The 21,273-nt window shown below is 42.6% G+C and overlaps 1 pseudogene; it reads left to right on the plus strand.

Annotated features, from left to right (window-relative positions):
* LOC102191651 lies at positions 9,937-10,428 on the plus strand (annotated as a pseudogene).

Here is a 21,273-nt window from a genome sequence, read left to right on the forward strand (position 1 = left end):
CTGAAATCAGATTGATTATATTCTTTGTAGCTGAAGACCGAGAAGCACTAAACATTCAGCAAAAAGAAGACCAGGAGCTGATTGTGGCTCGGATGATGAGCTCCTTATTGCCTAATTCAGCCTTAAATTGAAGAAAGTAGGGAAAACCACTAAACCATTCAGGAAGGGGCTAAACCAAATCCTTTGTGATTATACAGTGGAAGTGGCAAGTAGATTCAATGGATTAGATCTGTTAGACAGACTGCCTGAAGAACTATGGACAGAGGTTCCTGACAATGTATAGGAGATGGTGACCAAAACCATCCAAAAGGAAAAAAAAATGCAAGAAGGCAAAGTGGTTGTCTGAGGAAGCCTTACAAATAGCTGAGAAAAGTCAAAGAGAAGAGAATCAAAAGGCAAAGGAGAAAGGGAAAGATATACCCAACTGAATGCAGAGTTCCAGATAACAGCAAGAAGAGATTAAAAAAAAAAAAAAAAAAACCTTCTTAAGTGAACAATGCAAAGAAACAGAGGAAAACAATAGAATAAGAAACACTAGAGATCTCTTTAAGCAAACTAAAGATACCAAGGGAACATTTTGTGCAAAGATGGTCATAGTAAAGGATGGAAACAGCAAGGACCTAACAGAAGCAGAAGAGATTAAGAAGAGGTGGCAAGAATACACAGAAGAACTCTACAAAAAATGATCTTAGTGACCTGGATAATCACTGTGGTGGGGTCACTCGCCTAGAGCCAGATATCCTCAAGTGTGAAGTCAAGTGGGTCTTAGGAAGTATTACTAGAAACAAGAGGTGATGGAATTCCAGCTGAGCTATTTCAAATCCTAAAAGATGATGCTGTGGAAGTGCTGCACTCAATATGCCAGCAAATTTGAAAGACTCTGCAGTGGCCACAGTACTGGAAATGGTCAGTTTTCATTCCAATCCCAAAGAAAAGCAATACCAAAGAATGTTCAAATTACCATACAGTTGGACTTATTTCAAATGCTAGCAAGATTACACTCAAAATCCTCCAACCTAGCCTTCAACAGTATGTGAACTGAGAACTTCCAAACGTACAAACTGGGTTTAGAAAAGGCAGAGAAACCAGAGATCAAATTGCCAACATCCATTGGATCATAGAGAAAGCAAGGGAATTCGACAAAAGCATCTACTTTTGCTTCATTGACTACACTAAAGCCTTTGACTGTGTTGATCACAACAAACTGTGGAAAATTCTTAAAAAGAGATGGAAATACCAGACTACCTTACTTGTCTCCTGAGAAACCTGTATGCAGGACAAGAATTAACAGTTATATCCTTATAGGGAACAATGGATTGGTTCAAAATTGGGAAAGGAGTACATCAAGGCTATATATTATCACCCTGTTTACTTAACTTTTATGAAGAGCACATCATGTGAAATGTCGGGCTGAATGACTCACAAGCTAGAATCAAGATTGTCAGGAGAAATATTAATAATCACAGACAAGCAGATAATATACCACTTTAATGACAGAAAGGGAAGAGGAACGAGAGAGCCTTTTGATGAGGGTGAAAAAAGAGAGTGAAAAAGATGGCTTAAAACTCAAATCACTAAGGTCATGGCATCTGGTCTCGTCACTTCATGCAAATAGGTGGGGGAAAAGTGAAAACAGTGACAGACTTGATTTTCTTGGGCTCCAAAATCACTGCAGATGGTGACTGCAGCCATGAAATTAAAAGATGCTTGCTCCTTGGAAGAAAAGTTATGACAAACCTAGACAGTGTATTAAAATGCAGAGACATCACTTTGCCTACAGCTCTGGATTTTTCAGTAGTCATGTGAAGATGTGAGAGTTAGACCATAAAGAAGACTGTGCGCCAAAGATTTGATGCTTTCAAATTGTGGTGCTGGAAACTTTTGAGAGTCCCTTGGACAGCAAGGAAATCAAACCAGTCAATCCCAAAGAAAATTAATTCTGAATATTCTTTGGAAGGACTGATGCTGAAGCTGAAGCTCCAATGCTTTGGCACCTGATGTGAAGAGCAGACTCACTGGATAAAGATCCTGACACTGGGAATGATTGAGAGCAAAAGGAGAAGAGGTTGACAGAGGATGAGATGGTTATATAGCATCACTGACTCAGTGGACATGAATTTGAGCAAACTCTAGGTGATAGTGAAGGACAGGGAAGCCTGGCTTGATGCAGTTCATCGGGTTGCAAAGAGTTGGATATGTCTTAGTGACTGGACAACAAAAACAAACCTGAAGTTTCACCCTCTTCCAGAAATGTAATCTGAACCAACCAGCCTGGAATTTTCAGATCTGACACCAGTAAAGTAATCTATCACATTGGCCCTCTCCCTTTCCACCCCTCTTCCTCCATTCAAGAAGTGCCAGTCTGCATGATAAAACTTTCGCCATTCCTTTTCTTCTAAAATAGATGCCCTGGCCTAAAGATAATCCTTTCTTTTCTTTTGCTAATAGCTCTCTTTCCCCAACATGGAGCTTCCAGGTGGTGCTAGTTAGTGGTAGAGAACCTGCCTACCAAAGCAGGAGACTTAAGAGCACAGGGTTCGATCCCTGGGTTGGGAAGTACCCCTGGAGTAGGAAATGGCAACCCACTCCAGTATTCTTGCCTGGAGAATCCATCCCATGGACAGAGGAGTCTGGTGGACTACAGTCCATGGGGTCTCAAAGAGTCAGACACCACTGAAGCGACTTAGCACTTAACCCTTTCCCCACCCTTCTTTCTATAAAAACCTTCCATTTTGTACAAATCTTTGGAGGTTCTTCTAGTTGCTAAATGAGGCTCTACAAAAATCATGAAGTGCCCAATGAAGCCAATTGTAATTCTTCAAATTTACTTGGTTGAATTTTGCTTTTAAACACTAGGCAGATAGACTAATGAAACAAAATTAAGAGCCCAGAAATTATATATGTGAAACTTTGTGTGTATATATATATTTATAGTTTATTATAGAGATGGTATTCTAAAAATGGATTATTCAGGGAGTTCCCTGTAGATCCAGTGATTACCACTTGGCACTTCTAAAACAGGAGGGAAGGGGGCAGGGCACAACCTTAAAAAGAATAATATAGCCTGAGGACATGACATAAACTGATTAGAACAAAGCAAGTCCTGTTGAGGTCCTTTAATGGACAGGAACCTAGTGGTCTGGAGTTGACGATAAGAAAGTAAAGGAGAGAAAAAGAGGCTGATATTCCTTGGTTTACACAGAAAACCAATAAAGTCCCTGACACGGGGCTTGCTCTGTTCACGAAGGCCTCGGGCACCCTCTCAATGGGGTGAAGGCGCAGAGCACCTTCTCCAGAGGGACTTAGAAGCCTGGGCAGGAAAGTGAACCCAGAGGACCTCTGCTCTCCAAAGAAATACACTGAAAGAGAGAGAGAAAGCAAGACACGGGGACCAAAGCTCTGATGGAGCAAAGGTGTTTTAATCAACATGATGTGGGCATATATACTGTAGTTATTCTCAGCAAAGATAAAGATTAAAATTCCAGACTTACAAAACATAGGCGATCCATATTAAAGAGAGAGAGAGTTATAAACAATCACTTTTACCGCACGGTTCACAAGAAGGAAGAGGGTACGTATCACCATATTGAAAAACTAACGAAGGAAATGCCTGGATCCCTCAGCCCCAGGAGAGGCTTGCATCTCCTCTTAATTCCTGAATATTCAGGAATTAATAAGGAAGAGAGGATTCCTGACAGATCCAAAACAGCACACAGGAAGCCTCCTGTTAAATGCTTCCTGACAAATTCCAAGATGGCAGACAAGTGGACTTCCACTAGAACTTGAGCCTCAGCTTATCCTTATTGTAACACATCAACAAGCTAAATGACACACCTACATGTGTCAAGACAATTCAAAGGCCAATCAAAAAGTTCAAGAAGTAGGCAGTGGTCCAATTCCTGGGCACCTCCCCCAATTAGCTGTAATACTTTCCCCACTCATTAGCCTATGAAATTACTCACTCCTATGAAAACTGACAGGCTTCCCAGGTGGCGAAGTGGTAAAGAATCTGCCTGCCAATGTAGGACACACAAGAGATGTGGGTTTGATCCCGGAGTGAGGAAGATCCTCTGGAGAAGGAAATGGCAATCCACTCCAGTATTTTTGCCTAGAGAATCCCATGGACAGATTCTGGGGGCTACAGTTCATGGGGTTGCCAATAGTCAAACATGACTGAGCACGTCCGCACACATAAAAAAGACAACCTCATACCTTGGTGCTGTTCTCACATTCTGACATGGGCCACGCTGTGAAGTGTGTTTTTCTATAAATAAATCTACCTATCACTTTGTCTCTCACTGAATGCTTTCAGTGATGAGACATCAAGAACCTAACCTTTGGGCTTCCCTGATGGCTCAGCGGTAAAGAATCTCCGGCCAATGCTGGAGACACAGGTTCGAGCCCTGGTTTGGGAAGATTCCACATGCTACAGGGCAACTAAGCCTGTGTGCCACAACTACTGAGCCTGTGCTCTAGAGCTCATGCTCTGTAGCAAGAAAAGTCATAGCAATGAGAGGCCCAAGCACCTCAACTAAAGAGTAGCTTCTGCTCGAAGCAATGAAGGACCAGCACACCCAAAAATAAATAAATAAAAAAAATTATTTTTTTAAAAAGAGAGAGAACCTGAGCTTTTTTTTTTCTTCACTTTGTTTATTTTTTAATTGAATGATAATTGCTTTACAGAATTTTGTGGTTTTCTGTCATATATCAACAAGAATCAGTCATAGGTACACTGATGTCCCCACCCTCCCAAGCCTTTCTCCCATCTCCCACCCTATCCCACCCTTCTAGATTGTCACAGAGCCCATGTTTGAGTTCCCTGAGTCATATAGCAAATTCCCATTGGCTATCTACTTTATATAAGGGACTGGAATGCAAAAGTAGGAGGTCAAGAGAAACTGGAGTAACAGGCAAGTTTGGCCTTGGAGTACAAAATGAAGCAGGGCAAAGGCTAACAGAGTTTTGCCAAGAAAACACACTGGTCAGGGCAAATACCCTCTCCCAACAACATATGAGAGAACTCTACACATGGACATCACCAGATGGTCAATACCGAAATCAGATTCTTTGCAGCTAGAGATGGAGAAGCTCTATATAGTCAGCAAAAACAGGACCGGGACTTGACTGTAGCTCAGATCATGAAGTCCTTACTGCAAAATTCAGATTTAAATTGAAGAAAGTAGGGAAAACCACTAGATCGTTCAGGTATGACCTAAATCAAATCCCTTATGATTATACAGTTAAAGTGACAAATAGATTCAAGGGATTAGATCTGATAGAGTACCTGAAGAACTATGGATGGAGGTTTGCGACATTGTACAGGAGGCAGCGATCAAGACCACCCCAAGAAAAAGAAATGCAAAAAGGCAAAATGGTTGTCTGAGGAGGCCTTACAAATAGCTGAGAAAAGAAGAGAAGCAAAAGGCAAAGGAGAAAAGGAAAGGCATACCCATCTGAATGCAGAGTTCCAAAGAACACCAAGGAAAGATAAGAATGCCTTCCTAAGAGATTAATGAAAAAAAAAAAAAAAGAGAAAAATAACAGAATGGGAAAAACTAGAGATCTTTTCAAGGAGATTAGAGATACCAAGGAAACATTTCATGCAAAGATTGGCTCAATAAAGGACAGAAAGAGCAAGGACCTAACAGAAGCAGATGTTAAGAAGAGGTGGCAAGAATACACAAAACTATACAAAAAAGATCTTAATGACCCAAATAACCATGATGGTGTGATCACTCACCTAGAGTCAGACATCCTGGAATGTGAAGTCAAGGGGGCCTTAGGAAGCATGGCTACAAACAAAGCGAGTGGATGTGATGGCATTCCAGCTGAGCTATTTCAAGCACTGTGAAAGTGCTGCACTCAATATGCCAGCAAATATGGAAAACTCAGCAGTGGCCACAGGACTGGAAAAATTCAGTTTTCATTCCAATCCTAAAGGAAGGCAATGCCTAAGAATGTTCAAACTACCGTACAATTGTACTCATCTCACACACTAGCAAAGTAATGTTCAAAATTCTCCAGCCCAGGCTTCAACAGTACATGAATTGAGAACTTGCAGATGTTCAAGCTGGATTTAGAAAAGGCAGAGGAACCAGAGATAAAATTGCCAGCATCTGTTGGATCATAGAAAGAGCAAGAGAGTTTCCAAAAAACATCTACTTCTGCTTTGTTGACTATGCCAAAGCCTTTGACTGTGTGGATCATGACAAACTGTGGAAAATTCTTCAAGAGATGGGAATACCAGACCACGTTACCTACTTCCTGAGAAATCTGTATGCAGGTCAAGAAGCAACAGTTAGAACTGGACGTGGAACAACAGACTGGTTTCAAAATGGGAAAAGAGTATGTCAAGGCTGTATATTGTCATCTCATTCATCTAACTTATATGCAGAGTACAGCATGCAAAATGCTGAGCTGGATGATGCACAAACTGGAATCAAGATTGCCAGGAGAAATATCAATAACCTCTTTTATGTAGATGATACCCTTATGATACCACCCTTATGGCAGAAAGCAAAGAAGAACTAAAGAGCCTCTTGATGAAAGTGAAAGAGGAGAGTGAAAAAGCTGGCTTAAAACTCAATATTCAAAAGACTAAGTTCATGGCATCCAGTCCCATCACTTCATGGCCAGTAGATGGGGAGAAAGTGAAAATAGTGACAAACTTTATTTTCTTGGGCTCCAAAATCACTGCAGATGGTGACTGCAGCCATGAAATTAAAAGATGCTTGCTCCTTGGAAGAAAAGCTCTAACTAACCTAGGCAGCATATTAAAAAGCAGAGACATTACTTTGATGATGAAGGTCGGTCTAGTCAAAGCTATGGTTTTTCCAGTAGTCATATATGGATGCGAGAGTTGGAGCATAAAGAAAGCTGAGCGCCAAAGAATTTATACTTTCGAACTGTGGTGTTGGAGAAAACTCTTGAGAGTCCCTTGGATTGCAAGGAGATCAAACCAGTCAATCTGAAAGGAAATCAGTCCTGAATACTCATTGGAAAGACTGATGCTGAAGCTGAAGCTCCAATACTTTGGCCACCTGATGGGAAGAACTGACTCATTGGAAAGGACCCTCAGGCAAGGAAAGATTGAAGGCAGGAGGAGAAGGGAACCACAGAGGATGAGATGGTTGGATGGCATCACTAACTCGATAGACATGAGTTTGAGCAAGCTTTGGGAGTTGGTGATGGACTGGGAGGCCTGGCGTGCTGTAGTCCATGGGGTCACAAAAAGTTGGACATGACTGAGGAACTGAACTAACTGACCCCCTTCCTATCTTAGTACTAGAAGAGAATATAGTAGGGTTTTTGTATTTTGCTGTGGATAAGCCTTACTCAATATGGTGAAACAAATGCAAAAATAAGTAGATAAAAGCAAAACACTGTAAAAGAAAATGATAAGAAGTTCCAGAGGAGCCTGGCAGGCTGCAGTCCATAGGGTCGCAAGGAATCCGACACGATTGAGGGCAGGAGGAACAGGGGGCAAAAGAGGATTAGATGGTTGGATGGCATTACTGACTCAATGGACATGAGTTTGAGCAAACTCCAAGAGACAGTGAAAGACAGGGAGGTACCGCATGCTGCAGTCCACGGGGTGGCAAAGAGTTGGACATAACTTAGCACCTAAAAAACAATACAAAATGGTACTTCTATTGAGAGGAACTGGCAATATCTATCAAAACAAGTACATCTGACCTTTGATCCAGCAATTCTGCTTTTAAATATTTATACAGCAACCTTGCATGAAAAAAAAATGTATTGCAGCCAAAATTATTCATTGCAGCCTTGTTTCTAATAGCAAAAGGGCAGGAACACCAAAATATTCATAATAAATTGGTTTGTTAAATTATGACTTATCTTTAAAATGAAATGCTATGTACCTGTTAGAAGGAATGAAGGAACTGACTCCAAGTTATAATATGGAATTATTTCTAAGATATGTCATTAAGGGGAAAATAATGTATTTAATCTGCTAACACTTGTGCCTTTTTTTTAAAGAAAGAATAACATATATGCTTGGAAAGTGCACAGACTATTTCTGGAAGGATGTATATAAAGATAGTAAGAGTGGCTGCCTCTGTGGATCAGAACTGACGTACTAAAGGGAAAGGGTTAGAAGAGATTTTGTTTTCACTGTATATTCTTTTTTTGTTTGATTGTTTTTGTCTTTTTCAATTTTTCTTGATTTTTTTCTTTTCCTGTTTTCTTTTTTCTAAAATTTTTTTTCATTTTTTTCCCTTTTGAAAAAATTTTCTTTTTTTTTTTACTGTATTCTTTTATACTCTTTTGGTTTTTATATTGTACATGTTATTTTTAAAATAGATTATAATTGAAAGCATGGGATGGAATTTTTATATATATGCCTGTGCAAGTATAGAAAATAGCCATTCTCACCATCTGGTAACAAATGGTGGGGGAGGGGATTTGAGCTGAGGCTTTACTTTTTACTGTGATACTCTGCCATATTGTTTCAATGTGCTACATTAAGCATATACAGTTTTTCTAATTAAAAAAATTAATAATAGTTTCCTCACACAAAAATGTTGGTACAAAGCTGAAAAGACTATTTGCAGAGTCCAGAGTACATTGTCAGGGGAGTTCCGCCTCGGTAGGGAATTTCAGACCAGATGGGTCTTTAGACAGCTTTCAACATAACGCATTCCTGAGATCTATGATCCGTAACTCTTGGTAGACTGGCCTTACTTTCTCACCTGGATTATAACTCCTTAAGGTCAGAGAGTCTGTTTTGCTTTAAAACAAACAAACATTTCCCTCATCTGTTAATACAAAGTTACATAAACTTGCCAAATAGTCTCACCTGAATGCTGAGATATCTGTTTTTTCACAGCTGACATAGTGCAGATTCAGTGCCCCGAGCTGTTAAGGTCACACATTGTTGTTCTAACCTTTGCTATTACCAAGAGAAGTATAATACAATTATCCTGGTAAAGAAGGCTTAGTCAGCACCTCTTGCTTTGGGTTTGGTAAAATAAGAATTTATTTGTTCAAAGTCAGTGAACCAAGAAGGGTTGGCCAGCACATTGTCATGATCTCAATTTACACAACACCAACAATGGGGCTGTAGGTCTGGAGCCTGGGGCTTTTCCCTGGACACCCATTTGGGTCTCTAATTATCACTGATTTTTCTGGTACCAAAGTAAAAAGTTGTAACTTTTTGGGGGGCTGTGCCATGTGGCACTCAGGATCTTAGTTCCCAGTTATTACTGTTGGTCAGTCACTAAGTCGTGTCCAACTCTTTGTCACTCCATGGACTGCAGCATGCCAGGCTTCCTTGTCCTCCACTATCTCCTGAAGTTTGTTCAAACTCATGTCCATTGAGTCAGTGATGCTATCTAACTTCTGCTGCCCCCTTCTCGTTTTGCCTTCAATCATTACCTAGCATCAGGCTCTTTTCCAGTGAGTCAACTCTTCACATCAGGTGGCCAGAGTATTGGAGCTTCAGCTTCAGCATCAGTCCTTCCAATGAATATTCAAGGTTGATTTCCTTTAGGATTGACTGGTTTGATCTCCTTGCCGTCCAAGAGACACTCAAGAATCTTTTCTAGCACCACAATTTGAAGGCATCAGTTCTTCAGCACTCAGCCTATTTTATGGTTCAACTCTCACATCGGTAGTTCCCAGACTAAGGATCAAACCCACACTAACTGCAGTGAAGTGCAGAATTAACCACTGGACTGCCAGGGAATTCCCACAGAACTTACACTTAATGTGTACTGAATGAATGACTGCAGTAGTGTACGAATACATGCTCAAATGAATAGATGGGTAAATACATGCATAAATACATGCATTAATTAATGAAACACTTTCTCATGGGGACAGACAGACAAACTATGTATGGGTCATGGACACGGACAGCCTGAGGAAGTAGAGATAGGATGTATTGAGTGATAGGCATTCAGAGCAGTTCTAACGATGGTCCACAACCTGCACCTATTTGACCAGAATGGAGTGTGTCTGCATTATAGCAGTGGCCTGCAAGAAGCAAGCAGGGATCCCCAAGGAGGCAGCGTACAAGCTGACGTACGGGATGCTCTTCTTTACCCACTCCTTTGTTTGCAAGATGTCCCCGCCAGACATGAAGGACAGCTTTCTGGACTTCCAAACTAGTCGTTACAAGTTCCACTACTACGAGACAGTCACTGGGATCAAGGGTTGTCATGACTACTGATTGGGTGTGGGGCCCAGCTGAGAGGTGCCTCGCCACACCTGCAGTGTGCTGTACGTTCAGCTGGTGGTGAAGAATCCCCTGTGCCCTCTGGGCCAAACTGTGCCAGGTGAGCGCTTCCTCTTCTGACTGGTCTTCCACGTCCATCCTCTGTGCCCTTCTTCTCTGCCTGGTTGGGTGAAGGCAGCACTCGACATCACCCCTCAGAAGAATTCCTGTCCATTCCCAGCCCCTTCTAACCTGTTTTGTCTAGGGCCCCCTACTGAAAGCCCTGCCCCACCTCAGACCCCTCTAACTGTCCAGGAAAACAGCCTTAAGTCCTCCCTGGTACCCTCTGGCACAGAAAGGAAGCCTACTGAAGTCCCTACACCTCCAAACCAGGCTCTCTCTCCAGATTTATCCCCTACCTAATGCTGCGCAAAGCAACAAATAAACTTTCCATCACCCTGAAAAAAAAAAAAACGCAGAGGTAGACACAATGAGCACAATGAGCCCCAAACTGGGGCGCTTCCTGTTAGGAACAAAAATGGCCCCACCTCCTGGTCAGTGCTCATGACTATCCCCAAATAGCACAGGGTCACAGCCTTAAGTGGGTGCTTACCATGTATGGGTCCCTACAAAGGTAACTTTTATCCTTCCTGAGGGCCAAGGTTCAGCTACTATTTCAAAAAATGCCTACCTAAGCCTCCTGATTTCCAAAGAGATAAAATTGATGCTGAAAGTTCAGCTTCCCGGTACACCAGTACCAAATCAAATCTCAGAGACAGAGTTTGGGGGGAAGTAGAAAAGAGTAGCTTTATTGCTTTGCCAGGCAAAAGTGGAGATAGCAGCCGAATGCCCTCAAAACCATGTGTCTTAACTTGGGGAAGATGATGACAGGTTTTATAGTAAAAGAGGGAGTAATCGGCTTGTGGACATTCTTCTGATGGATTTGTGGTGAGGTAAGTAGGAGTCAACATTGTCAGCCTTCAGGTTTAACTGACCTTGGGTCTTCTTGCTTGTGGGCAGCATACCATAACTTTTCCCACCTGGAGGGGGTTTCAGTATCCACAAAACAGCTCAAAGATGTTGTTGTGGGTTTCCGTTGATGGGGAAATGGCACCTTGTCCCAAGGCTGTTTCTTTCTCCCTGGCCTCACGTCCCCTCCAGTCCCTAACTGACAACTGCTTGAATCTGCCCACTGAAACTCAGGGAAGGTCCTAGAGGCTGAATGAAGGCTGTTTCCTATAATCAAAAAAATGGGTGACATGAAAAGGCTTTGTGCTCAGGAGCCTCACAGGACCCTGCAGGGTATGAAATATATTTGCATAACAGTGCAAACAAGTTAAATGGTTGCTTCATTTGTTCAACCAATATTAACTGTGAAACTCTTAGGAACTCCAGGGAAACAAAAATAAATTACACATTCTTTGCCATCTAGGAACTCTACATTTCATTTTCTGGACAGTTTCCCAATTTTAGCATAAAATTATATATATTAGACCTGTGGTAATCTTTTTATTTTATCTTCATATATTTCCCTTTACCAAATGTATGTAAATTGGGGGATGTTAAGGAATTATTTCAGGGCATAGGAAAGAACTTGCCTGCAATGCGGGAGACCGGGGTTCGATTCCTGGGTTGGGGAAATCCCCTGGAAAAAGGAATGGCTACCCACTGCAGTATTTTTGCTGGAAAATCCCATGGACAGAGAAACCTGGTGGGCTACAGTCCATGGGGTCACAAAGAGTAGGACATGACTGAGTGACTGACACTTTCTTTAAGGAATTATTTAATTCCAAGGTCTGAATTGACAATAAATTGCCCAATTCTACAGAAAAAAAAAAGGTTTTCTCCATATTTGACTCTTCATGATTCAATATTCTATCTCCAATTTTTTTTTCCTCCACAGCAGCAAACATGTATATGTCCAAGTGTCATCATATCCAAAAAATTTTTTTAATCTCTGTTTCATTCTCTCTCTCTTTCTCTTCCTCTCATACAAATGTATACACTCACACACATACACACCATACCAACAGCAAATGGCAATTACAGTCCAAAAGCTTACAAAGTCCAAAATGTGGTCAAGATAAATAATGATATGAAATGCTACTTTGGGCTTCCCTGGTGGTCCAGTGTTAAGAATCCCCTTTGCAATGCAGGGGACACTGGTTTGATCCCTGGTCTGGGCGATCCCACACGCCATGGAGCAATTAAGCCATGTGTGCCACAACTACTGAACCCAGGAGCTGCAACTACTGAAGGCCCTGTGGCTAGAGCCCAAGCTCCACAACAAGAGTAGCTACCACAATGAGAAGCTTGTGTGCAACAAGGAAGACTAGCCTCCACTCACAGCAACCAGAGGAAGCCCAAGTGCAGCCCAAAGACCTACTACAGCCAAAAAATAAAAACCAAAATCTTTTTAAAAAAGGAAAGAAAAACTAAAAAAAAAAAAAAAAAAAAAAATGACACGTTGATGAAAGGTATCCAGAATCACCTATTAAATTGGCAAAGTTTTCTTTTTTTACTAACAATGCTCAGTGTTACTGTTGTCCAAGATGCTAATCTGGCAAATTCCTACTGGTGGCAATATAAATTGGGAAAACTCTTGGAAGAGTACTGGGCCATCCATCCTTCTTGAAAGCCTTAACAATATTCCTGCCCTATGTCCTTGTGACCTCACTTCTCATAACAAGGAGGTGATACAAAAGAAATTATCCTTTATTCTTAGAATATAATCCCAAAACATTTTTTTAAAGTACCAAACCCTGTCCCTTCTCCCCATCCTCTGGCTTTAATCTCTTTTCTTGCTTTTCTCCATATTGCATATTATATATTCATGTGTTTGTCTGTGTTTCCTCCCCACTACTCACAAAGAATCAAAGCAAATGGTGTCCTTAATGGCCTTGAATAATTCCTTACACATAGTGGGTACTCATATGTATCCATTTAACTAATAAATTATTTATAATAGTGAAAATTGAAACAAATGCAAAAACTAGAGTAATAATGATTAAGTACATTTTGGCAGTCCTTTGATTATTTTACAGTTATTACAAATGTAATTATAAAACCTATATCCTTCCTATCTCCTCAACCTCTTCGGAGCAGTTCCTCAGAGTTGTCTGAAACACTGTCTCCCAGGCTATAGTCCTCATTTTCCCCCAAATAAAACTTCACTCACAGCACTAAAAAAAAAAAAAAAAAATTGTATAACGAAAATAGATATATTACTTTTTCTCTTTTAAACAGTTTTTTATTGGAGTATAGTTGATTTATAATGTTGTGTTAGTTTCAGGTATACAGCAAAGTGATTCTATTATACATATATCTACTCTTTTTTAGATTGTTTTCCTATATAGGCCTTTAGAGAGTATTGAGTTCCCTGTGCTATAAAGCAGGTCCTTATTAGTTATCTATTTTATATATAGTTATATACACCATTATTAGTTATCTATTTTATATATAGTAATGTGTATATGTCAATCCCAATCTTCCAATTTATCCCTGCCTCCTTACACCCTGGTAACCATAAATTTGTTTTCCACATCTGTTCAGTTCAGTTCAGTCTCTCAGTCCTGTCCGACTCTTTGTGACCCCATGAATCGCAGCATGCCAGGCCTCCCTGTCCATCACCATCTCCTGGAGTTCACTCAAACTCACGTCCATCGAGTCGGTGATGCCATCCAGCCATCTCATCCTCTGTGGTCCCCTTTTCCTCCTGCCCCCAACCCCTCCCAGCATCAGAGTCTTTTCCAAGGAGTCAACTGTTCCCATGAGGTGACCAAAGTACTGGAGTTTCAGCTTTAGCATCATTCCTTCCAAAGAAATCCCAGGGCTGATCTCCTTTAGAACGGACTGGTTGGATCTCCTTGCAGTCCAAGGGACTCTCAAGAGTCTTCTCCAACACCACAGTTCAAAAGCATCAATTCTTTGGCTCTCAACTTTCTTCACAGTCCAACTCTCGTATCCATACATGACCACTGGAAAAACCAGAGCCTTGATTAGACAGACCTTTGTTGGCAAAGTAATGTCTCTGTTTTTCAATATGTTATCTAGGTTGGTCATAACTTCCCTTCCAAGGAGTAAGCGTCTTTTAATTTCATGGCTGCAATCACCATCTGCAGTGATTTTGGAGTCCCCCAAAATAAAGTCTGACACTGTTTCCACTGTTTCCCCATCTATTTCCCATGAAGTGATGGGACCAGATGCCATGATCTTCGTTTTCTGAATGCTGAGCTTTAAGCCAACTTTTTCACTCTCCTCTTTCTGTTTCATCAAGAGGCTTTTTAGTTCCTCTTCACTTTCTGCCATAAGGGTGGTGTCATTTGCGTATCTGAGGTTATTGATATTTCTCCCGGCAATCTCGATTCCAGCTGTGTAACTCTTGAAAATAGATATACTGTTAAGGAGGAAATGAAAATGCATAATAGTATATAGATGTGGTAGATTGTTACAATAATGATCCCAATGAGCCATACCCGCCTATATCTGGATTTTCATTAAATCCCCTCTCACACTGACTCTGGGTTTTCCCATATGACTTGTTTTAGATGATGGGACATCAGCAAAGATGATCCAACAGCAGCTTAAAAACTGTTTGTACACTGGGTCTTGACCTCTCTCTCTTGTTGCTTCTGGAACCCTGCTACCTAGGTAGCATGCTGGAAATAAACTACCCAGCCCATAGCCAGTGCCAGACACTGAATGTCTTATTCATAAAATAAGGTCATATTATATAGCATCCAGCTCCAGTTGGGCCACCAAAAGACTGCAGTGGCATGAATGATCCTAGTTGATAATACCAGAAGAAATGCCCAGTTGAGCTCTGCTCAAACTGATGACTCACAGTATTGTGAGCCGGTGAAAGGGTTGTAGTATTAAGCACTAAGTTTTGAGGTAGTGTGGCCAAATACCTGGTTTGTTGAAATAGGTATGCATATGTAGGACAAAAGTATCAGTACTGTTTACACAGAAAGAACTCATGGCAATCCTGTGATGAAAGAAACTCAGGTGAGGAGAACTTGAATAGGTGTGACTAACCAGGCAAGACTCTGCCAGTACAAGGATCACCATATTCTAGAGAGAAAAACAGCCACAGAAACAAGTACACAAAGGAGTACAAAGGTTCTGTTTAGAGTGGTGAAAAGGTTTTGGAGGGACTTTTGGTGGCCCAGTATCCACCTTGCATTGTAGGGGACATGGATATAAGGCCCCACATGCCCTGTTGCAACCAAGTCCTTGGCTACAACTACTGAACTCTTGAATTTTGGAGCCTGCACACCACAACTAGAGAACTAGAGAGTTTACAACTAAAGAGTCTGTGTGCCACAGAGAAATATCTCTCATGCTGCAACTACCACCTAACACAGCCAAATTTAAAACAAAGTTTTGGAGTTAGTTAGTAGTGACAGTTCTACAGCATTGTGAATGTAATTAATTATTGTATAATTTTAAAATGGTTAGTTAAAATGGTACATTTAGAGGAGTTCCCTGGCAGTCCAGTGGTTAGGATTCCATGATCCCACTGCAGGGGGGCCACTGGTTCAATCCCTGGTCAGTAAACTAAGATCCCACAAGACCCCAGGTTCGGTCAGAAAACCCCACAAAATAGCAAAATAAAAAAAAGTGAAGTGAAAGTCATTCAGTTGTGCCCAACTGTTTGCAACCCCATGGAATTCTCCAAACCAAAATACTGGAGTGGGTAGTCTTTCCCTTCTCCAGGGGATCTCCCCAACCCAGGGATCAAACCCAGGTCTCCTGTGCTGCAGGCAGATTCTTTACCACGTGAGCCACTAGAGAAGCCCAAGAATACCGGAGTGGGTAACCTACCCCTTCTCCAGGGGATCATCCCAACTGTAACAGGAGGGAAAGGGGCAGGGCACAACTTTTGAAAGAATGACATAGCCCAGTTCAGTTCAGTTCAGTTCAGTTGCTCAGTCGTGTCTGACTCTTTGCGACCCCATGAATCGCAGCACGCCAGGCCTCCCTGTCCATCACCATCTCCCGGAGTTCACTCAAACTCATGTCCATCGAGTCAGTGATGCCATCCAGCCATCTCATCCTCTGTCATCCCCTTTTCCTCCTGCCCCCAACCCCTCCCAGCATCAGAGTCTTTTCCAATGAGTCAACTCTTCGCATGAGGTGGCCAAAGTACTGGAGTTTCAGCTTTAGCATCATTCCTTCCAAAGAACACCCAGGGCTGATCTCCTTCAGAATGGACTGGTTGGATCTCCTTGCAGTCCAAGGGACTCTCAAGAGTCTTCTCCAACACCACAGTTCAAAAGCATCAATTCTTTGGTGCTCAGCTTTCTTCACAGTCCAACTCTCACATCCATACATGACCACTGGAAAAAACATAGCCTCGACTAGATGGACCTTTGTTGGCAAAGTAATGTCTCTGCTTTTTGATATGCTGTCTAGGTTGATCATAACTTTTCCTCCAAGGAGTAAGCGTCTTTTAATTTCATGGCTGTAATCACCATCTGCAGTGATTTTGGAGTCCCCCAAAATAAAGTCAGCCACTGTTTCCACCGTTTCCCCATCTATTTCCCATGAAGGGATGGAACCAGATGCCATGATCTTCTTTTTCTGAATGTTGAGCTTTAAGCCAACTTTTTCACTCTCCTCTTTCACTTTCATCAAGAGGCTTTTTAGTTCCTCTTCACTGTCTGCCATAAGGGTGGTGTCATCTGCATATCTGAGGTTATTGATATTTCTCCCGGCAATCTTGATTCCAGCTTGTGCTTCTTCCAGCCCAGTGTTTCTCATGATGTACTCTGCATATAAGTTAAATAAGCAGGGTGACAATACACAGCCTTGACGTACTCCTTTTCCTATTTGGAACCAGTCTGTTGTTCCATGTCTGGTTCTAACTGTTGCTTCGTGACCTGCATATAGGTTTCTCAAGAGGCAGGTCAGGTGGTCTGGTATTCCCATCTCTTTCAGAATTTTCCACAGTTTATTGTGATCTACATAGTCAAAGGCTTTGGCATAGTCAATAAAGCAGAAATAGATGTTTTTCTGGAACTCTCTTGCTTTTTCCATGATCCAGTGGATGTTGGCAATTTGATCTCTGGTTCCTCTGCCTTTTCTAAAACCAGCTTGAACATCTGGAAGTTCACGGTTCATGTATTGTAGCCTAAGGACACAGCATAAACCGATTAGACCTAGATCCTCAATCAGCAAGTGAAATGACACACCCAAAGGTGCCATGACAATTTCAAGGCATTGTTAAAAGACCAAGTAGTGGGCAGTGGCTCAAATCCTGGAAATCTCTGCCCCTTCCCAAAAATAGTTGGAATAATCCTCCCACTCATTAGCATATGAAATTACCCAGCCTATAAAAACTAATCACACCAAATCTTGGGGTTGCACTTGCCCTCTGCAACAGTGCACACTCTGTCTGTGGAGTGTGCTTCTCTCTGACTGTGAAGAAATCCATTTACCTATCACTTTGTCTCTCACTGAATTCTTTCTGCAATGAAACATCAAGAACCTGAGCTTCATTAAGTCCTGAAACCAGGTACCAAGGGTTTGACTGGGTTTGAGTCTCAGCCACATGAGTTCAAGTCCCAAGCAGGGTTTTGGCTCGGTTCGCGTCCCCGCACAGAGGTTCAAGTCCCAATCTGTGGTAAATGGTTTCACAACCCAGGGATTGAACCCAGGTCTCCCACATTGCAGGCGGATTCTTTACCAGCTGAACTACCAGTGAAGCCCAAGAATACTGGAGTGGGTAGCCTATTCCTTCTCCAGTGGATCTTCCCAACCCAGGAATAGAACCAGGTCTCCTGCATTGCAGGTGGATTCTTTACCAGCTGAGTTACCAGGAAAGCTCCTAACAACAACAACAAAAAAACACACCCACAAAACCATATAAGCAAAGTCACCGATCTCAAACTTCCTCCAAAGATGGCAATCTTTCCTTTACAGGCAATATAATCATCGGTTCCTTAGCCACTGTGAACCGCTCTCACAGGCTAAGTGCTGAGCTCTCAGGCTGAGTGATGCAACCAGTCCTGCCATCCTTTCAACAATCCCGAATGCCGTGATGGGGTGGTGGAATTTACCTTCTTCAAAGGAACCACATGCCAGTTGGCCAGATCTCCACACCATTTCTCAGTCTCCCCCGTGAGGCACCCAGGCACTCTGTGCACTTACAACCATGCCCGAGACCAAGAATATTCTTTAGTTTCCAGGTTTCCTTGCCTCCTGCAGTAAGGTGTGACAGTCACAGCCATCAGCTGGTACTCACCCCTTTGCCCTCTGTGCTATGCCAACCTTGGCTTTAGATAGCTTTATGAAACCAATGGGCATCATGTCTGGCTGAAACCTTCTGCAGAGGAAAGAAGGTAATTACCCAGGCACTTCACTCTCATTCTCTTAAAGAAGGAGCTCTTTTGCAGGGTCCAGGGACCCCCTAGTTTCCTGCAAAGGGCCAGGGTTTGGGTGATAAGAGAGCCCTCTCACAGGAAATGTGTTTGCCCAGTGCCTTCCAGTGGCTTTTATCCTAAAGTTGAATCTGTTGACGCTGACTCATCCTTCCCTTGAGGCACCGATACTCAGTATTAGGCCAGGCAGCCACCGAGAAATCCTGGTGGGGCTTGGAGCTTTCTCTCTTCCTCTGGGGATCCTGCCCCGGCTCAGACCTGCCTGCCAGTCTCAGCTTTCCTCAGGGCCTATGCAGCTCAGCTCTGGGCTTTTGACTTTTTTGCTTCTGGATGCAAGTGAATATCTGTTACTGATTTCCCCCCTCCTCATCTTTGTGTGCTGTCTTCAGCCCTTCTTTCTGGGACCTGCTTCACCTCTGCTCCAGGGTCTGGGTAATTCCCCTTCTAATTCAATTAGATGACCCGATTCTTTCCCACTTCCTCTTTCCTTCCATTGTTATGCAGGCGTGGAGAGCTGGATTAGGTAGCAGGGTGACTCCACAGCTCTCTTCCGGGTTCTGCCTCTGCCCTTGAGGTCTCACTTCCAACAAGCCCCACACCCCCTCCACACTATCTTCCCACCTGCAAAATCTGGAACAAAGGAGCTGGGAATGTGGGAGAAAGGAACAAGAGGGCTGAGGCTGAGGCAGGGGAGAGGAGGAAAAAGTTGCCCTCTTAGGACCCCTGGCTGGGCATGAAAATGAAACTGGCAAAGACAGGGTAACAAGAAAACTGCATACAACTGTTAACACATTTTTATTTAATTCATCGAGTGAATGAAGACGTGATCAGAGCAGGAAGCTTTTCCATCTCGTAGGCAAATAATGAATGTGTGAAGAATTGACAAGACAGAGGGTTTGTGCTAGGAGTAGTAAATGGCCAAGAAGTGACTAGGAAGGTACGGGTTAGCTTAGCAGTTTGCTTAAATAGCCTCTGCCCCAAACTCACTGTTCCTGGCAACAAGAAAGTTCTCCTTCCTCCTGGTCTAGGGAGGGTACTTTCACAAGGGAGTTTTATGACCTGTTTCAGGGAAGAAGGGCAGGGAGGTTAGAATGACCATCCTGCTTCTGCCACTTTTTAGTATTATTTTATTTTTAAAAATGTTATTGTCTTTTTAAATTATTAGTTTATTTTTAAATTTTGGCTGCATCAAGTAGTATGAGGGCTCTTAGTTCTCTAACCAGGAATCAAACCTGAGCCCCCTGCAGTGGAAACACAGAGTCTTAACCACCGGACGGTCAGGGAAGTCCCTCTGCTGCTTTTTAAAATTTCTTCCAGTTAAGGTATTTAATATGCCAAGGTGTCATATTTTGGAGTGGCATGTCTTGAACCTCACTGGCATCTCGTTACCATTTCCTCAGATGAATGGGAGATTCTGACGTTACAAAGTAACACACTCCAAGAGATTATATATAAGAAGAAAACAGTAGTGTTGGGAAGAAAAAATAATTCGGTTCAGGAAAATGAATTGGAAGACAATTTATATAAAACATCCATCTTGGACTATGTTCTTAAGTGATTATCCTTCTGGGGGACACACACCCTTTTAAAAATCCGACGGATGATTCAGAATCCTATCCCTAGGAAAACACATATAAACACGGAAACCAAACCTTAGGGGCTCATTGCCTTCTTGAATCCTGGAGGCACAGGATAAGTGGGTAATCAGGCCTTTCCTTCTTTGTAAATCCCATCCAGAGTTCAGTGTAGTTTGGAGAAAGCATTCATTTGTTCATTCATTCAACAAGTAACTCTTTGAGAAACTTCCAAGTGTCAGACCCCATGCTGGGCCACATTGTGAGGCAGAAAGAGGTGAATCGGACACAGTGCCTGCTCCTGGGACGTTCATGGTCTGGGGGGGGAGACCTAAGAAGAGCAGACAATGAGGGTACAGTGATGGAAGAGGCAGCCCAGGGAATGGTGGGAGCAGAGAGGGAGGGGGCAGAACTGCTTCCCACACTTCCCTCTTTCCGCAGCAGTCAGTTCCTACACCTCTGACTACAAAGCAAAGCGGTTTTAGAAAGCCCAAGTGTAGCCTGAGGAGTTAACTGAGTTCTTACCCCCACTCCCACCCCTCACCCCAGCCAGCATTCACACCTCCACTGCAATGGACCCCTTTTCCTCTGTCCTCACAGACCCCCTGGATGCTGTCCATTCACAGCCACCCCACCCCCACCTACCCCATCTGGGGATGTTCTCAGCTCCCCAGGCTGGTTTTTAAGTAAGTAGCCAGCCCCTCATTGCACTTCCTCCTTTCTTTGCTTAAAGCCTATTCATTTTACTAGTTGAGCTGCAGGGAAACAAGGAATAACAAAAATAACCTACTTTAAGGAAGTTACAGATTTGCAAGAAACCTGGGGAGTCCTGGTATGAGCTGGTCTTTATTCATATGACTGAAGGCTGGGCAGGGCTGGGCTGGACCTAGCCCGGCTTCCTCTCATGTCTTCCCTTAAGTGTCCATTCTTGGAATCCTAGGGAAAAGCCACTTGCTACAACTTTGGGTGTCAACCATCCTACCTGTCTTGGTTGAATGTTAGGCTGCTCTGCTTATTCCGGTTGCTTACCTATCACACCTCTGGCTATTGACCCCCAAGCACCCCTTGGAAGGCTCTGGCTGCCCCTCTTCCTTTCCTGTTTTCAGCTCTTGACTCCTGAAGGAGAAGGTCCCTTTCC

This window comes from Capra hircus, chromosome 1, assembly GCF_001704415.2.
Source record: "Capra hircus breed San Clemente chromosome 1, ASM170441v1, whole genome shotgun sequence".
NCBI lineage: Eukaryota > Metazoa > Chordata > Mammalia > Artiodactyla > Bovidae > Capra > Capra hircus.